Source organism: Giraffa tippelskirchi, chromosome 1 (assembly GCF_054371585.1).
Source record: "Giraffa tippelskirchi isolate mGirTip1 chromosome 1, T2T-mGirTip1v1.2.pri, whole genome shotgun sequence".
Classification (NCBI taxonomy): Eukaryota; Metazoa; Chordata; class Mammalia; order Artiodactyla; family Giraffidae; genus Giraffa; species Giraffa tippelskirchi.
Window position 1 is genome coordinate 119,046,105 of NC_137275.1, and position 16,440 is coordinate 119,062,544.

The window sequence follows — 16,440 nt, forward strand, 5'->3', positions numbered from 1 at the left end:
AAAAGAGAGGATTCCTGGGAAAGAGGGATCATGGTGAGCCTCAAAAGTCCTGTGTAAGGACTTCTTTCAATTTAAACTCTGGGTGAACGTCACTGAGTTTCACTTCACAGCACAAAAACACGAGGACAGAATGTTACCGGTCAGTTCAGTACCACTGATCAAATCCCCGATATGATGGCAAAGCACTGAAGAATAAAGAAGAAAAGCAGTAGTATTCACAGAATTCAGGTCAAGAGACTTTTGTTTCTAGCCCCACATATTATTGATCACGTCTTAGGTGTTTGGGCTTAGATAAATTCTTGTCATCTGATTCATAGCTTCATCTATAAAATGGGAACAACAATAATAATAGCCCTGCTTAAGATAGGTTAAAAGTTTCAAGAATTATAAAACACTACATTATGTTAACTGTTTTCTTCTTTTTAACTCTGTGGATTGTAACTTCTTCTAAAGTGATCTAAATGATCCTGAAAACTGTCATAGAAATGTTTAATAAACAGTCATGATTTTACAATAGTAAGGGAGCACTGTGTCAGTAGTAAATTTGTATTTTTAATGGAAGAAACCTTTGAAATGATATTCTCTCAACAATCATATAACTAGGCACCAGGTCTTACCCGAACGGTTAGAAGATTTATGAAACAATCCCTACCATAATGAGTTTGGTTCTGTGATGGACACAGACACAAACAGATAATTTAAAAAATATTTAGCTGCTGTTCTTAGGCAAAATGTCAAACTAACACATCCTCCTGGTTTTCTTCCTCCAATGTGACTCTGTGGAGATTATAAAAAAGCAACAAATAGTCCAAGTGGAAACAGGGAAAAACATTAAGTACAATAACTGGCTTATAGAATGGGAGGGAAATAGCATCCAGAGACACAGAGGGCCTAATGTTACAGACTGGGAAGATGTTTCTAGTTGTGACCTTTTCCGTTCTTCACATTGCTCTAGGAGAAGAATTCCCACTCCACACAATGCAATGAGACAGGAAAGTTCTGTTACCATCCCAGTGCCATTTGGAGGGTAAATGAGATTAAAACATCAGGTAAGCATCAGAGTACAGCCAGTGGTAACAAGTGCAGTCAATGAAGCAGAAGTAGATGTTTTTTCAGGAAGTCCCTTGCTTTTTCTATGATCCAACAAATGTTGGCAATTTGATCTCTGGTTCCTCTGCCTTTTCTAAATCCAGCTTGTACATCTGGAAGTTCTTGATTCATGTACTGTTGAAACCTAGCTTGAAGGATTTTGAGCACTACCTTGCTAGCATGTGAAATGAGTGCAACTGTCCAGTAATCTGAACATTCTTTGGCATTGCCTTTCTTTGGGATTGGAATGAAAACTGACCTTTTCTAGTCCTGTGGCCACTGCTGAGTTTTCCAAATTTGTTGGCATATTGATTACAGCACTTTCACAGCATCGACTTTTGGGATTTGGAATAGCTCAGCTGGAATTCCATCACTTCCACCAGCTTTGTTCATAGTAATGTTTCCTAAGGCCCACTTGACTTCACATTCCATGACGTCTGGCTCTACATGACTATCTGGGTAATTAAGACCTTTTTTGTACAGTTCTTCTGGGTATTCTTGCCACCTCATTTTAATCTCTTTTGCTTCTGTTAGATCCTTGCTGTTTCTGTTCTTTATTGTGCCCATCTTTTCATAAAATGTTCCCTTGATATCTCTTTTCTTGAAAAGATCACTAGTCTTTCCCATTCCATTGTTTTTTTGCTATTTTTCTGCATTGTTCACTTAGGAAGGCTTTCTTATCTCTCCTTGCCACTCCTGGAACTCTGCATTCAGCTGGGTATATCGTTCTCCTTTGCCTTTTCTTAGCTATTTGTAAAACCACCTCAGACAACCACTTTGCCTTCTTGCATTTCTTTTTCTTGGGGATGGTTTTGGTCACTACCTCCTGTACAATGTTATGAACATCCTCCATAGCTCTTCAGGCACTCTGCCTACCAGATCTAATCCCTGGAATCTCTTTGTCACCTTCACTGTATAATCATAAGGGATTTGATTTAGGTCATACCTGAAAGGTCTAGTGGTTTTCCCTGCTTTCTTCATTTAACCCTGAATTTTGCAATAAGGAGTTCATGATCTGAGCCACAGTCACAAGAAGCAACAGTTAGAATTGGACATGTAACAACGGACTGGTTCAAAATTGGAAAAGGAGTATGTGAAGGCTGTATATTGTCACCCTGCTTATTTAATCTATATGTAGAGTTCATCATGCAAAATGCTGGGCTGGATAACTCACAAGCTGGAATCAAGACTGCAGGGAGAAATTAACAACCTCAGATATGCAGATGATACCACTGTAATGACAGAAAGTGAAGAGGAACTAAAGAGTCTCTTGATGAGGGTGAAAGAGAATAGTGAAAAAGCTGGCTTGAAATTCAACATTCAAAAATGTTAAGATCACAGCATCGGGTTCCATCACTTCATAGCAAATAGATGGGGAAACAATGGAAACAGTGACAGACTTTATTTTCTTGGGCTCCAAAATCACTGCAGATGGTGACTACAGTCACGAAATTAAAAGACACTTACTCCCTGGAAGAAAAGCTGTGACAAACTAGACAGCATATTAAAAAGCAGAGACATCACCTTGCCGACAAAGGTCCATATAGTCAAACCTATGGTTTTTCTAGTAGTCATGCACGGATGTGAGAGTTGGACCATAAAGAGGGCTGAGTGCCAAAGAACTGATGCTATTGAACTGTGGTGCTGGAGAAGACTCTTGCGAGTCCCCTGGACTGCAAAGAGATCAAAACAGTCATTTGAAACGAAATCAATCCTGAATATTCATTAGAATGACTGATGCTGAAGCTGAAACTCCAATACTTGCGTCACCTGATGCAAAGAGCCAACTCACTCGAAAAGACCCTAATGCTGGCAAAGATTGAGAACAAGAGGAGAAGGGGGTGACAGAGGATGAAATAGTTGGATGGCATCACTGACTCAACAGACATGAGTTTGAGCAAACTCCAAGAGAGAGTGAAGGACAGGGAAGCCTGGCATGCTGCAGTTCATGAGGTTGCAAAGAACCAGATATCACCTAGCAACTCAACAAGTGCAGACACCTTCAAGGCCTCTGCGTGTTCTGTCCTCACTCTACCCTAACAATCTACCAGTGTGTCAAAAGAATAATGTGCCATTGGAAAATTAATAAGATTTATTCTAGGAATTCAAATGTAATTCTGTATTTACTCTTTCAATAAATATTGGGGAAGTTGTACAGAAAAGAGCTAACAGCAATATTTACAGCAGCTGAAAGGTGGAAAAACAACCTATATATTCAACTAAAGAATAAATAAAATATGGTGTATGTGTGTATATGAATATGTGTGTACACACACAATGGAATATATTATTTAGCCATAAAAAGAAATGAAGTATTTAAACATGCTACAACATAAACACCAAAAACATGTTGATAAGTGAAAGTCACAGAAGACCACACACTGTAAGATTCCATTCATCCAAAATGTCCAGAAAGAGAGACCTCTAGAGACAGACAGTAGATAAGTGGCTGCTTACACTGGAGACGTGAGGGCTATGGAGAACAAGTGGAGACAGGGTTGGAAAGTGATAGCTAAAGGGTATTCAGATTTTTCTCCTTCCAGTTTAATTGAGACATAACTGACACACGCACTGTATAAGTTTAAGGTGTATAGCATAAAGATTTGACTTACATACACGATGAAGTGATTATCACAATAAGTTCAGTGAAACATCCATCATCAAATATAGATACAGAATTAAAGAAGTAGGAAAAAATATTTTCCTTGTGATGAGAATTCTTAGGATTGACTCTAAGAACTTTCATATAACAAACAGCAGTATTAATTATAATCACAACGTTGCATATTACATTCCTAGTTCTTATGTATCTTATAACTAGGAGGCATAACCTGTACAACCTTCATCTAGTTTACCCACTTCCCCAACCCCCCACTTCTGGTAACCACAATCTGCCCTTTTTCTGAGTTTATTTGAATGTTTTCTTGCTTTTGAAGTATAACTGACCTATAACATTATGTTAGTTCCTGTTATACAACATAGTAATTTGGCACTTCTACACATTAAAAAAAAAAAAAGTTACAATATGTCACCTTACAAAAACATTACACAGTTATTAACTGTATTTCCCAAACTGTACATTTCTTACCCATGACTGGCTTATTTTGTAAATGGAAGCTTATACCTCTTAAGCTCCCTCACATACTTCCTTCTTCCCTACAATCTTGGTCCTCTGGCAACCACCTGTTTGCTCTCTATATTCATAACTCTGTCTCTCTTTTGCTATGTACAATTGTTTGTTTTGTTTTTTAGATTCCACATATGAATGGAATCATACAGTATTTGGTTTTTATATGGCATTTATTTCAGCTAATGTAATACTCTCTAAGGTCCATCTAAGTTGTCACAATTGGCAAAGTTCATTCTTTTTCTGGATGAATAGTATTCCACTGTGTGTATATAAATACATGCAGCGCCTCTTCTTTATCCATTCATCTACTGATGGGCACTTGCGTTGCTTCCATATCTTGGCTGTTGTAAATAATGCTGCATTAAACATAGGGGTGCATACATCTTTTCAAAGTAGCGTTTTCGCTTTCTTCTGATAAATACTCAGGAGTGCAATTACTGGATCATATGACAGCTCTCTCTCTTTTTTTTTTTTTTTGGCAGTCCTATTTTTAATTTCTTGAGAAGTTCCATATTACTTTCCACAGTGGCTGTCCAATTATATCTCCACCAACAGTGCACAATGGTTCCCTTGTCTCCGCATCTTGGCCAACACTTGTTACCTGTTGTCTGTGTTTTGGCTGCGCTGGGTCTTAGTTGTGGCTCTTCATTGAGACATGCAGGATCTTTATTGGAAGCACATGGGATCTCATTCCCTGACAAGGATCAAAACTAGGCCCCCTGCATTGGGAGTGCGGAATCTCAGTCGCTAGACTACCAAGCAAGGCCATGTCATTTTTTTAAATGACAGCCATTCTGACAGGTATGAGGTGATATTTCACTGTGTTTCTGACTTGCATTTCCTCGATGATTAGTGATGCTGAGCATCTTTTCATATGCCTGTTGGGAATCTATCTTCTTTGAAAAAATGTCTATTCATATCCTCTGCCCATTTTTTAATCAGCTTGTTTTTCTCCTGATATTGTGTTGTATGAGTTCCTCGTATATTTTGGATATTAACCCTTTATCAGATATATTATTAACAAATATCTTCTCCCATTCAACAGGTAGCCTTTTCCTTTTGTTGACAGTTTCCTTTGCTGTGCAAAAGCTTTTTGGTTTGATGTAGTCCCATTTGCATATTTTTACTTTTATTTGCTTTACCTGTAGAGATATAGCCCCAAAAATATTACTACGACTAATATCAAAGAGAGTATTACCTATGTAGTCCTCCAGAATTTATGGTTTTAGGTCTTATATTTAAATCTTTAATCCACTTTGAATTTATACTTGTGCATGGTGTGACAGATTAGTCCAGTGATTCCTCTGCACATAGCTATCCAGGTTTCCCAAGACCATTTATTGAAGACTTTGTCTTTCCCACTGTATATTCTTGCTTCCTTTGTTATAGATCAACTGTGGGTTCATTTATGAGCTCTCTCTTCTGTTCCACTGATCTGTGTATCTGTTTTCCTGCTGTATTATATTGTTTTGGTGACTGTAGCTGTGTAATATAGCTTGAAGTAAGGGGACATGATATGCCGAGCTTTGATCTTTTTTCTCAAAAATGTTTTAGCTACTCAGGGTCTTTTTCTCCACACAAATTGTAGAATTATTTGGCCTAGTCCTGTGAAAAATGCCACTGGTATTTTGATATGGATTGCACTGAATCTGTAGATTGTCTTGGGTAGTAGAATCATATTAATTATTCTAATCCATGAACACAGTATATCTTTCCATCTGTTTGTGTCATCTTCAGTTTCTTTAATCAGTGTCTTATAATTGTCTAGTGAACAAACAGGAGATAGCAAGAGTGAACATCGACATTTCAGGAATCAACGAACTAAAATGGACTGGAAAGGGTGAATTTAACTCAGATGACCATTATATCTACTACTGTGGGCAAGAATTCCTTAGAAGAAATGGAGTAGCCATCATAGTCAACAAAAGCGTCCAAAATGCAGTACTTGGATGCAGCCTCAAAAACGACAGAATGATCTCTGTTCGTTTCCAAGGCAGACCATTCAATATCACGGTAATCCAAGTCTATCACGGTAATCCAAGTCTACTGACCAGTAATGCTGAAGAAGCTGAAGTTGAATGGTTCTATGAAGACCTACAAGACCTTCTAGAACTAACACCCAAACAAGATGTCCTTTTCATTATAGGGGACTGGAATGCAAAAGTAGGAAGTCAAGAAACACCTGGAGTAACAGGCAAATTCAGCCTTGGAGTACAGAATGAAGCAGGGCAAAGGCTAATAGAGTTCTGCCAAGAGAATGCGCTGGTCACAGCAAACACCCTTTTCCCACAACACAAGAGAAGACTCTACACATGAACATCACCAGATGGTCAATACCAAAATCAGATTGATGATATTCTTTGCAGCCAAAGATAGAGAAGCTCTATAGAGTCAGCAAAAACAAGACTGGGAGGTGACTGTGGCTCAGATCATGAACTCCTTATTGCCAAATTCAGACGTCAATTGAAGAAAGTAGGGAAAACCACTAGATCATTCAGGTATGACCTAAATCAAATCCCTTATGATTATACAGTGGAAGTGAGATATAGATTCAAGGGATTAGATCTGATAGACAGAGCGCCTGAAGAACTATGGACAGAGGTTCATGACATAGTACAGGAGGCAGGGATCAAGACCATCACCAAGGAAAAGGAATGCAAAAAGGCAAAATGATTGTCCGAGGAGGTCTTACAAATAGCTGTGAAAAGAAGAGAAGCGAGAGGCAAAGGAGAAAAGAAAAGATATACCCATTTGAATGCAGAGTTTCAAAGAACAGCAAGGAGAGATAAGAACGTCTTCTGCAGTGATCAATGCAAAGAAATAGAGGAAAACAACAGATTGGGAAAGACTAGAGATCTCTTCAAGAAAATTAGAGATACCAAGGGAACATTTCATGCAAAGATGGGCTCAATAAAGGACAGAAATGGTATGGACCTAACAGAAGCTGAAGATATTAAGAAGAAGTGGCAAGAATACACATTAGAACTACACAAAAAAGATCTTCATGACCCAGATAATCACAATGTTGTGATCATTCACCTAGAGCCAGACATCCTAGAATGTGAACTCAAATGGGCCTTAGGAAGCATCACTACGAACAAAGCTAGTGGAGGTGATGGAATTCCAGTTGAGCTCTTTTAAATCCTAAGATGATGCTGTGAAAGTGCTGCACTCAATACACCAGCAAATTTGGAAAACTCAGCAGTGGCCACTGGACTGGAAAGCGTCAGCTTTCATTCCAATCCCAAAGAAAGGCAATGCCAAAGAATGCTCAAACTACTGCACAATTGCACTCATCTCACACGCTAGCAAAGTAATGCTCAAAATTCTCCAAGCCAGGCTTCAACAGCACATGAACCATGAACTTCCAGATGTTCAAGCTGGTTTTAGAAAAGGCAGAGGAACCAGAGATCAAATTGCCAACATCCGCTGGATCACTGAAAAAGCAAGAGAGTTCCAGAAAAAAATCTACTTCTGCTTTATTGACTATGCCAAAACCTTTGACTGTGTGGATCACAATAAACTGTGGAAAATTCTGAAAGAGATGGGAATACCAGACCACCTGACCTGCCTCCTGAGAAATCTGTTTGCAGGTCAGGAAGCAACAGTTAGAACTGGACATGGAACAACAGACTGGTTCCAAATCAGAAAAGGAGTACGTCAAGGCTGTATATTGTCACCCTACTTACTTAACTTATATGCAGAGTACATCATGAGAAACACTGGGCTGGATGAAGCCCAAGCTGGAATCAAGACTGCCGGGAGAAATATCAATAACCTCAGATATGCAGATGACACCACCCTTATGGCAGAAAGTGAAGAACTAAAGAGCCTCTTGATGAAAGTGAAAGAGGAGAGTGAAAATGTTCGCTTAAAGCTAAACATTCAGAAAACGAAGATCATGGCATCCGGTCCCATCACTTCATGGCAAATAGATAAGGAAACAGTGACAGACTTTATTTTTTTGAGCTCCAAAATCACTGTAGATGGTGACTGCAGCCATGAAATTAAAACACGTTTGCTTATATTAAAAAGCAGAGACATTAATTTGCCAACATAGGTCTGTCCAGTCAAGGCTATGGTTTTTCCAGTAATCATGTATGGATGTGAGAGTTGGACTATAAAGAAAGTTGAGTGCCGAAGAACTGATGCTTTTGAACTGTGGTGTTGGAGAAAACTCTTGAGAGTCTCTTGGACAGCAAGGAGATCCAATCAGTCCATCCTAAAGGAAATCAGTCCTGAATGTTCATTGAAAGGACTGATGTTGAAGCTGAAACTGCAATACTTTGGCCATGTGATGCGAAGAGCTGACTCACTGGAAAAGACCCTGATGCTGGGAAAGATTGAAGGCGAGAGAAGGGGACAACAGCGGATTAGAAGGTTGGAGGGCATCACCGACTCAATGGACATGAGTCTGAGTAAACCTCAGGAGTTGGTGATGGACAGGGAGGCCTGGTGTGCTGTGGCCCACGGGGTCACAAAGAGTCAGACTCTACTGAGCAACTGAACTGAAGTACCAGACTACAGTCCATGGGGTCATAGAGAGTCAGACACAACTTAGTGACTAAAGAACAACAACAGGTCTTTTACCTCCATAGTTAGATCTTTTTCTAAGTTTGTATTCTTTTTGATGCAATTGTAAATTCTAACCACCAATGATTTGATTAGGCTACTAGATCAGTCTCGGTAAATGGTAGTAATAGCTGAAACTGGACTCATTACAGCTGTTATGGTTGAACTGTGCTCTGCCCCCCAAGTATTTTGAAGTCCTAGCCTCTAGTACCTATGAACATGATCTCATTTGGAAATAGGGTTTTTACAGATGAGATTAAATTATGATGAGATCATTAAAGTGAAAGTGAAGTTGCTGTCATGTCCGACTCTTTGGGACCCCATCGACTGTAGCCTACCAGGCTCCTCAGTCCATGGAAATTTTCCAGGCAAGAGTACTGGAGTGGGTGGCCATGGGGCCTAATCAAAAAGACTAGCAGAAGTCATTAGAAGAAGAGACAGAGACCAACAGAGAGAATATCATATGAAGATGACAGGCAGAGGTTAGAGTGATACAGCTACAAGGAAAAGGACACCAAGAATTGACAGCTACCACCAGAAGCTAGAAAGTGGCTAGAAGGGAACCATTCCTGCTAACACCTAGATTTTGGACTTGTAGCCTCCAGAACCGTGAGAGAACAATTCTATTGCTTTAAGCTGTCTGTTTTGTGGTCCTTTGTGACAGCAGCCCCAGGAAACTAACACAATAGTGATAAAGCTTTAGAGACTCCTTTGTTCTTTTAAGTATATTTTTTTTCTTGATTATAAAATAGTACTTGTCATTTATATAGATATCTAAAATACACATAAATATAGCAAACAGAAAATTAGAAGTACATACAATCCCATAGAAGGAGAGAACCACTGTTAATAAAGCTACTGAAATACATTTTAATAGTACTCTGGCCTAGCCATCAAACTCTAAAGTGAAATTTCATTTTAACATCTTTTCACTAATAAGCAATATAGCTACTAAGGGACACACTGAAGACTTTTCAGTGATATATTACAACCATTCACCTTACTAGTAAAACTATTTAAAACTTTCTTTTAGATAATTAGATAGCAAGCTATCTGTAAGTATATAGATACATATAGATACATATACCTATACATAGGTAAGTGTGCATGCTAAGTCACTTCAGTCATGTCCAACTCTGCAACCCTATGGACTGCAGCCCACCAGACTCCTCCGTCCATGTGGATTCTCCAGGCAAGAATACAGACTGGGATGGGTTGCCATCTCGTCCTCCAAGGGATCTTCCCATATATAGGCAGATAGCAAGTTAAAGCAAAAAAACAAAAATCTCATTCATTATAGGGCTCCTTTTTATAAAGTTGAAGGATTATAGTAAGAAAGATAATAGAAGAATAGACGCCTTTTGATATAAAAACCGCTGTCACTCTACAAATGGAGGAACTGGAGAAGACGATACTAGAAAATTTATTAAACACAAAATAAAATTAAAGTAATAAGGACAAACTATACTACCACCACTCCTAAAAAGCAAATTTTAAGTGACTTTCAATGTTTTGTATCTTTTTGCTCAACTCCTTTATGTCCAATAAAGAACTGTGCTTTATTTATTCTGGCTGTTACTAATCACTAGTTTCCAATTGTAACTAATTAGAGAAAAACAAGAGTGCATATGTATCTAGAATACAGAGTATGAACATGAAAGACAATGGCTTATGGCAATCTGCTTTAAGACATGATCTTCAGAAGAAAAGTATGCCAAGGCAGGTATCACCTAACATTCCTTTGCCTTGACAAAGCCCCAAACTGAAGTCCTGCTTTACCTCTATCTTCTTCCCCATCTTAGCTGATGGTAACTTCATCATTCTAGTCACTCAGAAGAAATAATCTTAGTATCATCTTTGACGCCTCTTTCTTGAATATCTCAGACAGAGGGGCCAAATTCTTACCACAGGCAATGGCAACCCACTCCAGTACTTTTGCCTGGAGAATCCCATGGATGGAGGAGCCTGGTGGGCTGCAGTCCATGGGGTCGCTAAGAGTCGGACACGACTGAGCGACTTCACTTTTACTTTTCACTTTCATGTATTGGAGAAGGAAATGGCAACTCACTCCAGTGTTCTTGCCTGGAGAATCCCAGGGACAGTGGAACCTGGTAGGCTGCCGTCTATGGGGTCGCACAGAGTCGGACACGACTGAAGCTACTTAGCAGCAGCAGCAGCAGCAGCCACTTCTACTCTTCTGGACTTCGCCATCATCAGATCTTTCCTGGATTGCCAGACAACGTCCTAATTGTCTCCTTGCTTCTACCATTAACTGTTACAGTCTATTCCCAAGATTAGACAAAAAACTTCTAAAATTAAATCATAAAGCCATCTCTCTGCTCAAAACTTTTTAATGGGTCCTTATTACATTCAGATGAAAAACCAAACGTCTTTACAATGGCCTGCAAAGCTTATACTACCTGCTAAAAGTAAAAACGCTTTTTTCTAAACTCACATCACTTCTGAGCCCAGATGTGTAGGTTTGTACACAACAAGCAATTCTCTAATTCTCAAAAGACACTAAATTTAACTCGATTTGACTGTACTGGAGTTAGTGTCAGATTCCACAAACCAACGGCTCAGTCCCACTAGACTGACTCCCCATGTCAGACACCAGCCACAAGTCCCAAGTAGTCACCTGTATTTCTGATCAACCACCAATAAGTTAGGGGTTCCCTCCACCCTCTCCCAAGGATTCAATTAACTTGCTGGCATGGCTCTGGAAAACAGCTTACTTGAGTGGATTTCAAGTTCATTATAAAAGGATACAACTCACGAACAGTCTGATGGACAAGCTGCACAGGGCAAAGAATGTGGGAAGGGGCATGGAGCTTCCACACCCTCTCAAGAACACCATCCTCCCAACACCTCTACAAGCTCACCAACCCAAAAGCTCTCCAAACCGCTTCAGTTAGGATTTTTTAATGGAGGCTTCATTGTGTAGGCATGCTTGATTAAATATCTGGCCATTGGTGAGTAGCTCAACCTCCACCTCTTCCCTCTCTGGAGGTGTGTGTATATGTGTATGGTGAGGAGAGGGGGTGGAAGGCTGAAAAGTTCAATCCTCTAATCACATGGTTGGTTTCATGGCAATCAGTTCTCACCCTGCGGCTAGCCCCCAGTCACCAACACACATTTATCTCAACCACAGCCATCTCAACACACATTTATCACCTTGCAGATTCCAAGAATTTTAGGAGCTGTGTGCCAGGAAACAGGCAGAGAGCAAATATACATTTCTTATTATGTAACACCTGCCCATCTTCTCAGCTCTAACTTCATCCCTAACTACTTTCCCTTTACATTCTCCATTTTCAACTTTATGGGCCTCCTCGTTATTCTTGAACAAACCACGCAAACTCCTGCTCTAAAGCCTTGACACTCTCTATTCCTCTGCCTGGAATACACTTCCTCTTGATACCCAAGTGACTTCTCCCTGGCTCACTTCATGACTGCTTTGCTCAAAAACCACCTTCTATATGAGGCTTATACTTAAAATTGCAACCCACTCCATATTCCCAAATCCCCTTGCCCTGCTCTGCTTTTTCTCTTCTCCTTGGCGTTCTTCACCAACTAATATAGCATACAATTGACTTATTGTTTTTATCACTGTTTATCATTGTTTCTTCTCCCAATCCTCTTAGAATATAAACTGAATTCCAAGCAACTAGAACAATACAAAGTACATGGTAGGCAGTCATTAAATACTTACTGAATGAAGCTCAGGAAATAAAGTGAAACCTCAATCAACAAACCCTATGAAATCAACAAAGAGGACCTAGGCATTAAAGGTATAGGATAATTTCCCACCACTTGGCAGCTAGATTAGTGTCAGTCGTATACTGACAAGGAGGTAAGATTATTTCAGGTCTATACAGCAGTACCTAATAAGAGGAAATATCTTCTAGGGTTCAAACAGACAGCTCACCTAAAAACAGGAGGGCCATCATTAGAGGGCCAAGATTTTATTATGCAGAGTGAGAAGTTTAGAAGAAGATACAGCACAAAGTACCTGGTTCACAAAGAATGCCCTGATGGGTTCTTGACAACGATGGAATTCATGTTCTGATACTGACCTCATGATTTCCAATTATTCTACCTCTGAAAAACTTCCACTAACACAGCATATTAATCAACTACTCAATCATTAAAAGCAAATGAATTCCACTATCTATAATTATAATCTATATTAAAAAGTTCATAGAATTATTGTAAGAATCACAAACCATGTCTAAAATAACTAATAAATGCCCAAAACATGGCAGGCACTCAGTATAAATGCAAGCTAATTATAATGACAGCAAAAACACAATCTTTGATATAAAATGATTTTTAACAATATAAAAAACACATTTGAAGAAAAAGTAAAAGCTGTATTGATATTTTACATCCCATTTTGTTATTCCTCCACTTCTTTAAACTGACATATCAATCTTGACTAAAGACTTAATCCAGATTAGTGGCATCGGATAAACTGTACAATGAATTATTAACTTCCAAATTTAAAAATCTATTAATAAGTCATTCTTAGTAGAAAATAAGCAGTTTCATTTATAGAGCTATCCTACTTTAAGAAAACTTAAAATATGAAAACTTCTAATTACAAAAAAAGGTTTGGGAATGCTTCACTTTACAAGTGGATTCACCACAGTATTATTTTAAACATTCATTTAGGAACTGAGCTAGAGAAAGAGAAATGAGTTACAATGTTAGAAGGCAATGCATCAGAAATAAAGTGACAGCAATTCTGAAATAATGTAAGCAACAGAGATTTAATTTAGAAGAATTCAACCTATGTACAACTTTTCAGAAAAATTCAAAACTTCCTTAATGACAATTTTAATTCATAAATAACACAACAACCATGCAGCCATAAACAATAACTAGCAACTTTTCTGAAGTGACTCATGTAAAATAAAAGTTCTTCAACCATATGCAATGGCTTGTAGCACGTTGGGGTTTGTCATGGAACACCTTTGATGGCAGCCTATGGACCCCTTAGGATAATGTTTGTAAAAACATAAAATATAATTCATGGGATTACAATTAAAAAAGGATGAAAAAAATGTATAAGATTCCCAAGAAAGCCAGTTACCTTAAAATTCAGTTCTAATCATAGACCACAGTTTTAATCATGAGTCCTCAGTTAATAAAAGAACTGCTGATAGAGGATATGGATTAACTTGGAAAAGCAAAGAAGAAATACTTTTGCCTAAATATTCTATACATGTAGTATTCCTAGTATTTAAAAAAATAACTTGCCAAGATTAGGATATTATATAGTTATTTAAAGTTTAAATAACCTTTGAAAGTTTTTATCTCTAGTAGAACATTTCTTGTTCCTACTGTGTGCATATACTATAATGCAAAATAACAGTTACAGCCGTAAAATAACTTGTGATCTGACTACTGAATGTGTACATTACCTTTAAAACAGAATTTTCATTTTTGAACTCTTTGTCTGGCTAAAAAAAACTTCTAAATCATTATTCCCAAATTATCGTGGTACTGCACAGTTTAAAATAAACATTTGACACTAAATAATGGAAAAGATCTTGAATCACAGTATTTACTAAAATCGTTAGCTTTTTGATTTTTTAAGAAAAAGAATAAACTAGGTGAAAAATTATGCCCTTCCACCATTAAAATAGCCCTCTTTGAAAAAAACCACTTTTTTGTATTTTCTAGAGAAAATATTAATAAATGACTATTAGTGTCAAGTTACAAGAACTATACAAATCTACCTACATTTATAAAAACATTTTTTTAGTTAATAGGGAAAATGAAAGATCTGTTCTTGGTTGCTTATTTTTCACACTGTAGGAAAAAACACGTAACTAGTGAGTTGAGTAGAATAAATCACTTTCATGTTTTATCACTAGTAATTGTGAACCTAAACAAACTGTATAGTGAGTACATTTTAAAAACTAATAAAATTTAAAATAAAAACAAAAACCTTGTTTTTTCAAAGCATAAGTAACTCCTTCCTACAGTGTGTCTGTCTATTTGAAATTATGACAACGGCAGATAAATCATATATTACTTTTGCAATATGTTTCATTTGTTTTCATTTCTCTTTGCCTAGACCATCATCATGGAACTGAAAAGAATATAACATTAAACTAACAAGTATTTAATATTAACTTAGCCAAAAGTTCATTTCAATCCAAATTTTGTTAGGAATTTCTCCTTCTTTTAAATACTGAGAATTACGAACGCTTTTCTTTAAAGAACATTACTAAAGTGAATCAGACCCTAATCACAAAGAACCTCCTAAATTTAAACATCCCTCAGAAATAGCCTTGAAAACTCACTGCAACAAAATATTTTCTTCCAGATAAGGAAACATTTGGCAAACTCTTATCTAACAAATAAAGCCTTGCAGTACATTTGCAAGCATTAATGAGGCTTCGCACTGATGGAGAAAACCTTGTAGTGGAGTAACAAAACCTCAGAGCACGCTCAAATTGCAGGCTTTAGAAACCCTCTCTACTACACCTGTGCAAGGACTTCCTGTTCTCCAAAGATATTTAAAAGTTGTTTGGTAAACGTCCCGTTGGAGAAAGAAATGGCAACCCACTCCAGTATTCTCGCCTGGAAAATCTTATGGACAGAGGAGCCTGGCGGGCTACAATCCATGGGGTCGCAAAGAGTCGGACACGACTGGGCACACACTAGACCAGAAAAGTCCCCTAAATCGCCATTTAGAAGCTAAACACTAACTTCATAAATTACTACTACTAAGTCACTAAATTATTACTACTACCACTCAGAAATCACCAGTCCGAAGAGTCTCACGAATCATCTCTTCTCCAAACAGAGCAACAAGATCCCTTTAAAAAGCTGCTGCTCGAGACGCAGTGGCTTGGAAAGCGAGGGGCAGGCGCCAGGTAGGCGTAATATCCATAATTCCAAAGCACTAAGCGACCCAGCAGGATCGCAGGTTCTGCCTCTGGCCAGCCCTCAAACACAGCAGCAACTAACAACCACAACCCAGTAAGTACAGGACCTCCTCCCTCCGCGCTCGCCTCCAGCCTGGCCAAAGGCATCTCCGCCAGATCCCGGACGCGGCGGGAGGGCGGCTGGAGGGCGGCGTGACCTCCGGAGTCTGCCCGAAGCGGGTGGGGGAGGAGGTCGTGGGGCAGCGAGGAGAGACACCGAGTCTGGGACTGCAGTGAGGGTCTTCCAGTCAGGCCCGCGGAGGTCGCAGGTCTTTGGATCTCCAGCCAGTGACTAATTTTCGGAGACTTACCTTGAGCTCTGCCCTTTTAGCGAGAGGGGTGTGCGGTCCAGGTAGAGCAATACGGGCCTTCTACCTCCTCAGGGCAATCTTCCGCTGGCCCAGCTCCGCGTCAAGCTGACACCAGGCTGACACACCAACAGCTGCCACCGAAACCGAGGCTCCCCGGGAAATGGAGCAGAGGCGACTGGTCTCCGCCGCCCAGAGCTCGACCCAGCGCACGGAGCATGCGCACACGCCTCGACACCCAAAAGCCAGTCAGGCCAGTGACACCTGCGATCAACAGGTCCTGGGAGCCCCGCCCAAGTCCCCGCCCCGCCTCCTCGATGCTGACCCCGCCTTCAGGCTCCAGGAGCTGGCTCCGCCCCCACACTCGATTTCCCAGCTTTCCGGACCTGCGGCTCTGTGT

At 39.3% G+C, this 16,440-nt stretch overlaps 1 protein-coding gene across 8 annotated transcripts in view; it reads right to left on the reverse strand.

Moving 5' to 3' along the window:
* USP53 (ubiquitin specific peptidase 53) overlaps positions 1-16,287 on the reverse strand; it is a 57,586-nt gene extending 41,299 nt beyond the window's left edge. For all 8 annotated transcript variants that reach the window (XM_081493195.1, XM_081493183.1, XM_081493213.1 and 5 more), the window contains exon 1: positions 16,044-16,287. The gene's annotated coding sequence lies outside the window, so the exon portion shown is untranslated. The remainder of the gene's footprint in view (positions 1-16,043) is intronic.
* Between the last annotated feature and the right edge of the window lie 153 nt (positions 16,288-16,440).